This window comes from Rutidosis leptorrhynchoides, chromosome 8 (genome assembly GCF_046630445.1).
Source record: "Rutidosis leptorrhynchoides isolate AG116_Rl617_1_P2 chromosome 8, CSIRO_AGI_Rlap_v1, whole genome shotgun sequence".
In the NCBI taxonomy this organism is placed as follows: Eukaryota; Viridiplantae; Streptophyta; class Magnoliopsida; order Asterales; family Asteraceae; genus Rutidosis; species Rutidosis leptorrhynchoides.
The window spans coordinates 294868611-294878711 of record NC_092340.1 but is presented as its reverse complement, the minus strand read 5'-3'; the positions used below and the strand labels follow the sequence as shown (position 1 = coordinate 294878711).

Here is a 10101-nt window from a genome sequence, read left to right as displayed (position 1 = left end):
TGTAGCTAACATTTCAGCTTCATCAATTTGTTCTGTTCCTTCTCCTAAAGAACATTCTCCTGTTCCTTGTAATTCTGGAAATTCTTCTAATAATTCTGCATGTGCATCTATAGTTTGAATATAATAACATGTATCACCTGCAGATTGTGGTTGTTGCATTACTCTATCAACTGAAAAGGTAACACTCTCATCCTCTATACTTAGGGTCAATTTCTTACCGAACACGTCTATCATTGCTTTAGCCGTGTTTAAGAATGGTCTTCCTAATATGAGAGGAACTTGAGAATCTTCTTTCATGTCCAGAACAACAAAATCTACTGGAAATACTAAAGTACCAACTTTAACTAGCATGTTCTCCATTATCCCTCTAGGATATTTTATTGATCTATCGGCTAGTTGTATGCTTATTCTAGTTGGTTTCAATTCTCCAAGGTCTAGTTTAGTGTATAGTGAATACGGCATTAGATTTATACTAGCACCTAAGTCTGCCAATGCTTCTATTGAACTAAGACTACCCAGAAAACATGGAATTGTGAAACTTCCTGGATCAGATAGTTTTTCTGGTATCTTATTCACCAGCACTGCTGAACAATTAGCATTCATGGTAACAGCCGAGAGTTCTTCCATTTTCTTTCTATTTGAGATTAGATCTTTCAAGAATTTAGCATATCTAGGCATTCCTGAAATCACATCAATGAAAGGAAGATTTACATTTATCTGTTTAAACATATCCTAGAATTTGGATTGGTCGGCTTCAAGTTTCTCTTTCTTCATTTTACTCGGGTAAGGAAGTGGTGGTTGGTATGGTTTAACATAAGGTTTATCCTTAATTGTGTTATCTTCATTAACCTTTTCAACTACCGGTTCTTTTTCCTTATCTTGATTAGGTTGTGGTTCTTGTGGAGTAGGAATAGTTTCATCAGAAGTTACAGGTATTTCAGGTGGTTTAAGTGTTGTACCACTTCTTGTGGTAATGGCTTTAGCTGTTTCATTCCGGGGGTTAGTATTTGTATCACTAGGTAGACTTCCTGGTTTTCTTTCACCTATTAACCTTGCTAGGTTACTTACTTCTTGTTCCAGATTTTGAATAGAAGCTTGTTGATTTCTAAATGCTTGAGCATTTTGTTCATTAGTTTGTTTCTGAGATGTGAAAAACTGCGTTTGAGTTTCAACTAGCTTCGTCATCATATCTTCTAAATTCGGCTTTTTATCATCAGTTTGTTGTGGTGGTTTGTTTTGAAAATTAGGTCATTGCTGATTTTAATTATTATTGGATACTTGTTGATTGCTAGGACCTTGTTGGTTGTTGTATGGAATATTTCGGTTATAATTCTGGTTTTAATTGTAAATCGGCCTTGGCGGTTGATAATTATTCTGATAATTATTTCCAGGCCTTTGGTTTATGTATGAAATATTCTCTCTTTGTTCCATTGTTAATTCAATACTGAGACAATCTTTTGTCAAATGTGGTCCTCCATACTGCTCACAACTAATTCGTATTGAGTGAATATCTTTAGTCATCTTTTCCAATCGTCTCTCGACAGCATCTATCTTTGCAGAATTGGAATCGAAGTCATGGCTAGAATCGGCTCTAGCTGCTTTAGATGATCTAATGATATCTTTTTCTTGGTGCCACTCATGTGAGTGGGAAGCAGTGTTATCAATAATTTTGTAAGCGTTATTCCTTGTAGTGATGTCGCATCCTTGGTAGAATATTTGTACTATTTGACAAGTGTCTAAACCATGTTGCGGACATCCTCTTAATAACTTTCCAAATCTTGTCCATGCCTCATAAAGAGTTTCGTTTAGCTTTTGTGTGAATGTAACAATTTCTCCTTGAAGTCTTACGGCTTTAGATGCCGGAAAGAATTGTTTAAGAAATTTTTCAACTAAAACGTCCCATGTATCAATCGCCCCTTCAGGTAACTATTTTAACCAATCTTTGGCTTCTCCCTTTAAAGTCCAGGGAAATAACATGAGATATATCTGTTCATCCTCAACTTCTCGGATTTTAAATAGTGTACAGATCCTATTAAAGGTACGAAGATGTTCATTTGGATCTTCCTTCGGTGCACCACTAAATTGGCATTGATTAGTTACCGTGTGTAAAATTTGTCCTTTGATTTCATAATCTGGCGCATTAATGTCTGGTTGAGTAATTGCGTGACCTTAGCCAGTGCGTTTAGCTCGCATTCGGTCTTCCATACTTAGAGGTTCCAGATTTTCCATGATTGAATTTGTTGAATCTGAATCACTATAGGATTCTGATTTAATGGTTCGTTCCTCAATAATCTATGTTTGAATGATTGGTGGTTCCGGAGGAAAGATTAATGGTTCAGGATCTCTGAATTGTCCCTGAATATCCTCCGGATTCTCAATTGTGAGGTCGGGTTCAAAAAATGGATTATCGAAAATTTGAACTGGAGTACTTGGTCGAGTTACAGGTGGTGAACGTACAAAAGGTGGTGAATGTTTTGCTCGGTGCATTCACTGAATATCCTATTAGTTATAAAAGATAAAAATTATATAAGTTATCAAATTAATAAACTTTTCTACTTTTGCCCACGTTTCGAATATCCAATAGATGCAGCAGGGAGCCAGAACCCTTTAAATTGGAAGCTCACAACTCAGCCACTAACAAATCCAACTATTACTACGAAGCAGAAAATTTGGATGTCTATCAATTTAACCACTCAAAATAATTTTTTGTTGAAATTTAAAGAAATTTTAGAGAAGAAATAGAAAAAATCTAAGTCCTAAAAACTAGAGCGACGAAAAATAAGAAAGAAAAAGAGCGCGTCGAAAAACGTCGAAAAATAAATAGTCGAAAAAAATATAAAAATAAGAAAGTAGCGCGTCGAAACTTAAAAAGGAACTAAAAACTAAGAATTAAAAGTTGCGTCTAAAGGTATTAAAGCTTAAAAGAAATTCTATATCCAAAACGGCAATTACTTAAAAAGTACTAAAATATTAAAAACGGCGTCGCAAAATTCTAAAGCACCTAAATCTTAGTCTTAAGAAAAAGCACTTAAGGGATTTTACGGCAAAGCCTAAAAATCTAGAAATAAAAATAACTATGGCAAAAACTATGACTTAAAACTAAATACGAGAGAAAAATACAAATATTACGCTAGAACAAATAAAAAGATACAAAATATAAAAATAAACTTAAAGTTGTAAAAAGTACAATTTTTATAAAAATATATTATTTTTATATTATTTATTTTATAAAAGTATTAATTTTATATATTTATTAAAACTAGTTAAACTAAATATATAAATTAAATACTAAAACTAAACTTAAATAATTAAATAAACAAAACCTAATTAGGGTTATAATAATAAAAATTAAAATATACTCCGTAATTAATGCTGAATTAGGTCAAACCTAGCGTGTCAGGTACGTTCATGCGATCGCATGAATTTTTGCCTTCGGGCTCATGCGATCGCATGGGCTAGGGTTTCGAGCCAGAGCTGTGCTGCTACAGTACCGGGCCTTGAGTAATTTTATATATATATATTTTTTTCAGTTTTCTGTTTTAATTTTATATAAAATATATATATAACTTAAATAAAAATTTAATTTTAAAAACTAAAATAAAAATACTTTTTAACTTTATATATATATATAACAACTCTTAAAAACAAATATATAGATTTTTTTATATTTTCTAAAAAAACGTATATTTTTAATAAAAACTTAATAAAATTCTAATAAAATCTTTTATATATATATATATATATATATAGCTTTTCGCTTCCGGCGTTTTAGCTTTCCCCGGCAGCGGCGCCAAAAATACTTGATGTTATGCGAGGGGTATATGAAATAGTATTAATTTTACAAGGAAATACTATTAAATACGATACAATTTTACACAAGTGATTTATTTATTTATAGAGTGGATATACCTAAACCTTGCTACAACACTTATAGGCAGTATACCTAATCGTACAGTAGTGTATTTTTTAGTAAGTCCGGTTCATTCCACATGGAGACTTAGCCAAGTCTAACGCTATATTTTTTTTATAATTTATAATTATAAAAATACAAAAATATATATCTAAGTAGTATTATTATTATAAAAGGGGTTTTTACCGTTTAAAGACCGGTTTGTCGATTTTAAAACTTTAGTCGCAGTTAAAACCTAATGTAAAATATTAAAAATAAATATAACTTAATTTTAAGCGTAAAGTAAATAACGATAATGAAATTGCGATAAATAAAAGTGCGATAAATAAAATGACGATAAAGAGTACGATAATTAAAAGTGCAATTAAATACAATGACAGTAAATAAAAGTGCGATAATTAAAAGTGCAATTAAATATGAAATAAAGAAATTATGCTTATTTAAACTTCCGTAATCATGATGTTTGACGTGTTGTTTTTAGTTTATTCCCATGAGTTAATTGTCCTTTGTCCTGGAATATTTGATATGTCCATACGGATTTGTCCATAATAGTCCATCAGTCATAATCATAAAATGCGGAAGTCTTCGTCAAATTATTCTTATTCCCGAAGTCAAATATTCCAACTAATTGGAGATTCGAATTGTAACAAGGTCTTAATACTTTGTTTAATGAATACACCAGGTTATCGACTGTGTGTAGTCCAAGCTTTTACTACTTTGTTAACAATTACACCAATTACCCTTAAATGTAATCCACCCCTATTTCAACAAGTCTATTACTATTAATCCAGTTCCGTGTCTGGTAAAATGAAAAATTATTGGTATTTATAGATATCTCGCCCACCGTGCCCAGTCAAGCGTATGTGGTTATATATAAATACGTCAAATTATAAGTCTATATATTAAATTAACGAGGTATCATTTAGTTCATATAAAGCCCATTAATAGCCCATAGTCTAATTTCCACAAGTGTCGTTCTTTTATCCAAACCCCAATTATGGTCCAAAGCCCAATTACCCAATTTTAGTATTTAGCCCAACATCATGATTACTTCGGCATTAAATAAGCATAATAATAACTTAGCTACGAGACATTAAATTAAAAAGGTTGAACATAACTTACAATGATTAAAAATAGTGTAGCGTTACACGGACAGAATTTCGACTTACACCCTTACAACATTCGCTAACATACCCTTATTATTAGAATTTAAAATTAAAATTAAAATTAAAATTATATATATATATATATATATATATATATATATATATATATATATATATATATACGTTTGATAGATGAAGAGAAAAAGATGGTTAAAATCATCACCAAACTGCGAAATTTATAGGACCTGAGCTGAAAAAGTGTGCCATGCGATCGCATGGCTTTTGTGCCTCCAGGCCATGCGATCGCATGGAGGTAGGTACCAGCTCACATGTTTTTATTCACAAGCTTGTCGACGTTTTAATAAATAAATATAATATATAAATAATTATAAGAATTATTTAAATATTATATTATATTTATGTGCATAGCTGATTTGTAATTTTTAGTCCATTGCGTCGAGCTTTGAGAGTTGACTCTGGTCCCGATTCCGGATTTTCGAACGTCCTTGCGTACAATTTAATATCTTGTATTTACGTTTCGCGTCTTGTACTCTTGTAATTTTGAGACGTTTCTCATCAATAATTTGAACCATTTTGATTGTACTTTGTACTTTTGAGCTTTTTGGTCGTTTGCGTCTTCAATTCGTTGAATCTGTCTTTTGTCTTCACCTTTTATTATTTAAACGAATATCACTTGTAAATAGAACAATTGCAACTAAAAGCTTGTCTTCCTTGAGGGATAATGCTATTAAATATATGTTCATTTTTAGGATTTTCAACGTATCTATAAATAACCACATACACTCTATCGGACACGATGGGCGGGATATTTATAAATACTAATAATCATTCATTTGACCGGACACGGGGATGGATTAATAGTCAATGGACTCATTAAAACATGGGTGGATTACATACAAGGACACTTGGTGTAATTGTTAACAACGTATTAAAACCTTGGGTTACATGCAGTCGATAACCTGGTGTAATCATTAACAAAGTATTAAGACCTTGTTACAGTTTAAGTCCCCAATTGGCTGGAATATTTGACTTCGGGTATAAGGGTAATTTGACGAGGACACTCGCACTTTATATTTATGACCAATGGACTGTTATGGACAAAAATCAGATGGACATATCGAATAATCTAGGACAAAGGACAATTAACCCATGGTAATAAATTAAAATCAACACGTCGAACATCATGATTACGGAAGTTTAAATAAGCATAATTCCTTTATTTTATATCTCATCGCATTTTATATATTGCACTTTTAATTATCGTACTTTTATTTATCGCACTTTTATTTATCGTCATTTACTTTACGCTTTAAATTAAGTTGTATTTATATTTAATATTTTACATTAGGTTTTAATTGTGACTTAAGACATAAAATTGACAAACCGGTCAATAAACGGAAAAAACCCCCTTTTATAATAATAATAATAGTACTTATATATATATATATATATATATATATATATATATATATATATATACAAATATAGTTTAAAATAAATATAGCGTTAAACTCAGCTAGCTCCATGTGGAACGAACCGGACTTACTAAAAACTACACTACTCTACTATTAGGTACACTTCCTATAAGTGTTGTAGCAAGGTTTATGTATATCCATTCAATAAATAAATAAATAACTTGCGTAAAATTGTATCGTATTTAATAGTATTTCGTAGTAAAATATAATCTATTTCGTACTACACCTCGCACACATCAAGTATTTTTTGCGCCGCTGCCGGGGACGCCATAGAACGCTATAATAATAAAAAAATTTTAGTTTTTAAGCTATTTTTGTAAAAATATATTTACATAATTTTTAAATATTAAAAACTAAAATATAAAAACAAGAAAAAGAAAAAAAAATATATATATATATATCTATATTTTTAAAGCTTAGTTAAATTAAAAAAAAAATTTATATTTTTATTGTTAAAAGTTATAAAAACTAATAAGTAATTTTTTTTATTTTTAAGTTTTATTTAAATTATATTTTCTATTTTCTATAAATTAAAAACAGAAAATAAAAAAAATAAAAAAAAGTAAACTGAACCTGCACGAATTTTGGCCTGTACGAAATCTGAACTGCATTACTCCACAGTCGAGGAGCCTTTTGGGCATCAAGCATCCGCACTCGTGGAGCTGTCTGACATCTGCAACCTTGTACGCATTAATTACGTATTTAGGGTTTTAATTAATTAATTATTATTATTATTAACCTAATTATATTTTTATTTATTTAATTAGTATTTAGTTTTTAGTTTTAATTTATAATTAGTAATATTAAGTTTTAATATTATTATTAATTATATAAATTAATACTTTTATAATATAATAATATAAAAATAATATTTTTATAAAAATAAGTAATTTTATCATTTTTTGTTTCTTTTTATAAACTTTATATTTTTATCGTTTATTCGTAATTTGTATATTTTTCGTTCGTAATTAGTTTTAAACTTAGTTTTTGCTGTAGTAATTTTATATTTCTAGTTTCTTAAGCTTTGCCATAAATTCTCTTAAGTGCTTTTTCTTTAGATTAAGATTTAGGCGCTTTAGAATTTTACGACGTCAGTTATCGCTTTAGTTTTAAATAGATTTTAGTGCCTAATTAAGTTATTGCCGTTTTGGATAGAGAATTTCTTTTAAGCTTTAATTCCTTTAGACGCAAGATTTAGTTTGTTTTTCGACGCTTATTTTTCGACATTTTTTGACGCACTCTTCTTCTTTCTCATTTCTATGCTCTAGTTTTTAGGACATAGAATTTTCTATATCTTCTTCAAAATTTCGAAAAAAAAAATTATTTTAAGTGGTTAAATTGATAGACATCCAAAATTTTCTGGTTCGTAGTAATAGTTGGATTTGTTAGTGGCGAGTTGTGAGCTTCCGAATTAAAGGGTCCTGGCTACCTGCTGCATCTATTGGCTATTCGAAACGTGGGCAAAATCAGAAAAGTCTATTAATTTGACAACTTATATAATTTTTATCTTTATAACTAATAGGATATTCAGTGAATGCACCGAGCAAAACGTTCACCACCTTTCATACGTTCACCTCCTGTAACTCGATCAAGGCATCTAGCCAATATTGTCGCCATTGATTTTTCTTTAGAATCATCATCAAGTCGACTAAGTACTCCAATTCAAATTTCCGATAATCCATTTTTTGAACCCTACCTCACAATTGAGAACCCGGAGGATATTCAAGGACAATTCAGAGTTCCTGAACCACTAATCATTCCTCATGAACCACAAATTACTCATCCAGAGATTGTCGAGGAAGAAACCATTAAATCAGAATCCTCCAGTGATTCAGATTCAACAAATTCAATTATGGAAAATCAAGAACCTCTAAGTATGGAAGACCGAATGAGAGCTACACGCACGGGCCAAGGTCACGCAATTACTCAACCAGACATTAATGCGCCAGATTATGAAATCAAAGGACAAATCCTACACATGGTAACTAATCAATGCCAATTTAGTGGTACGCCAAAGGAAGATCCACACGAACATCTTCGTACATTTAATAGGATCTGTACTCTATTCAAAATCAGAGAAGTTGAGGATGAACAGATCTATCTCATGTTATTTCACTGGACTTTAAAGGGAGAAGCCAAAGATTGGTTAGAATCGTTACCTGAAGGGGCGATTGATACATGGGATGTCTTAGTTGAGAAATTTCTTAAAAGATTCTTTCTAGCATCTAAAGCCGTGAGACTTCAAGGAGAAATTGTTACGTTCACACAAAAGCCAAATGAAACTTTATATGAAGCGTGGACAAGATTCGGAAAGTTGTTGAGAGGATGTCCTCAACATGGTTTAGACACTTATCAAATAGTACAAATATTCTACCAAGGATGCGACATTACTACACGAAAAGACATCGACATAGCAGCTGGTGGTTCCATTATGAAGAAAACCGCAATTGAAGCTTACAAAATTATTGATAACACAGCCTCCCACTCACATGAGTGGCATCAAGAAAAAGACATCGTTAGATCATCTAAAGCGGCTAAAGCCGATTCTAGCCATGACTTTGATTCTATTTCCGCAAAGATATATGCTTTCGAGAGACGAATGGAAAAGATGACTAAAGATATTCACGCAATACGAATTAGTTGTGAGCAGTGTGGAGGACCACATTTGACAAAAGATTGTCTCATTATTGAACAAACAATGGAACAAAGAGAGAATGTTTCATACATGAACCAAAGGCCTGGAAATAATTATCAAAATAATTATCAACCGCCAAGACCGAACTCCAATCAAAATCAGAATTATAACCGAAATATTGCATACAACAACCAACAAGGTCCTAGCAATCAACAAGTATCTAACAATACTTACAACCAGCAAAGACCTATTTTTCCAAATAAACCACCACAAACCGATGATAAAAAGCCAAATTTAGAAGATATGATGTCGAAGCTAGTTGAATCTCAAACGCAGTTTTTCACATCTCAGAAACAAACTAATGAACAAAATGCTCAAGCATTTAGAAATCAACAAGCTTCTATTCAAAATCTGGAACAAGAAGTAAGTAACCTAGCAAGGTTGATAGGTGAAAGAAAACCAGGAAGTCTACCAAGCGATGCAAATGCTAACCCCCGGAATGAAACAGCTAAAGCAATTACCACAAGAAGTGGTATTACACTTAAACCACCTGAAATACCTGTAATTTCTGATGACTCTAATCCTACTCCACAAGCACCACAGCCTGATCAAGAGAAGGAAACAGAACCGGTAGTTGAAAAGGTTAATGAAGATAACATAGTTAAGGCAAAGCCTTATGTTGAACCATACCAACCACCACTTCCTTACCCGAGTAAAATGAGAAAAGAAATACTTGAAGCCGAGCAATCCAAATTCTTGGATATGTTTAAACAAATAAATGTCAATCTTCCTTTCATTGATGTGATTTCAGGAATGCCAAGATATGCCAAATTCCTGAAAGATCTAATCACAAATAGAAAGAAAATGGAAGAACTCTCGGCTGTTACTATGAATGCTAATTGTTCTGCAGTGCTGTTGAATAAACTGCCAGAAAAACTCTCAGATCCAGGAAGT

The 10101-nt window shown here is 31.6% G+C and overlaps 1 non-coding gene across 1 annotated transcript; it reads right to left on the bottom strand.

The window, feature by feature from the left end:
• Positions 1 to 8748: 8748 nt before the first annotated feature.
• LOC139865349 (small nucleolar RNA R71) lies at positions 8749 to 8855 on the bottom strand. Its single transcript, XR_011764875.1, has one exon. It is a non-coding gene; the product is annotated as a small nucleolar RNA R71 (small nucleolar RNA).
• Positions 8856 to 10101: the final 1246 nt, after the last annotated feature.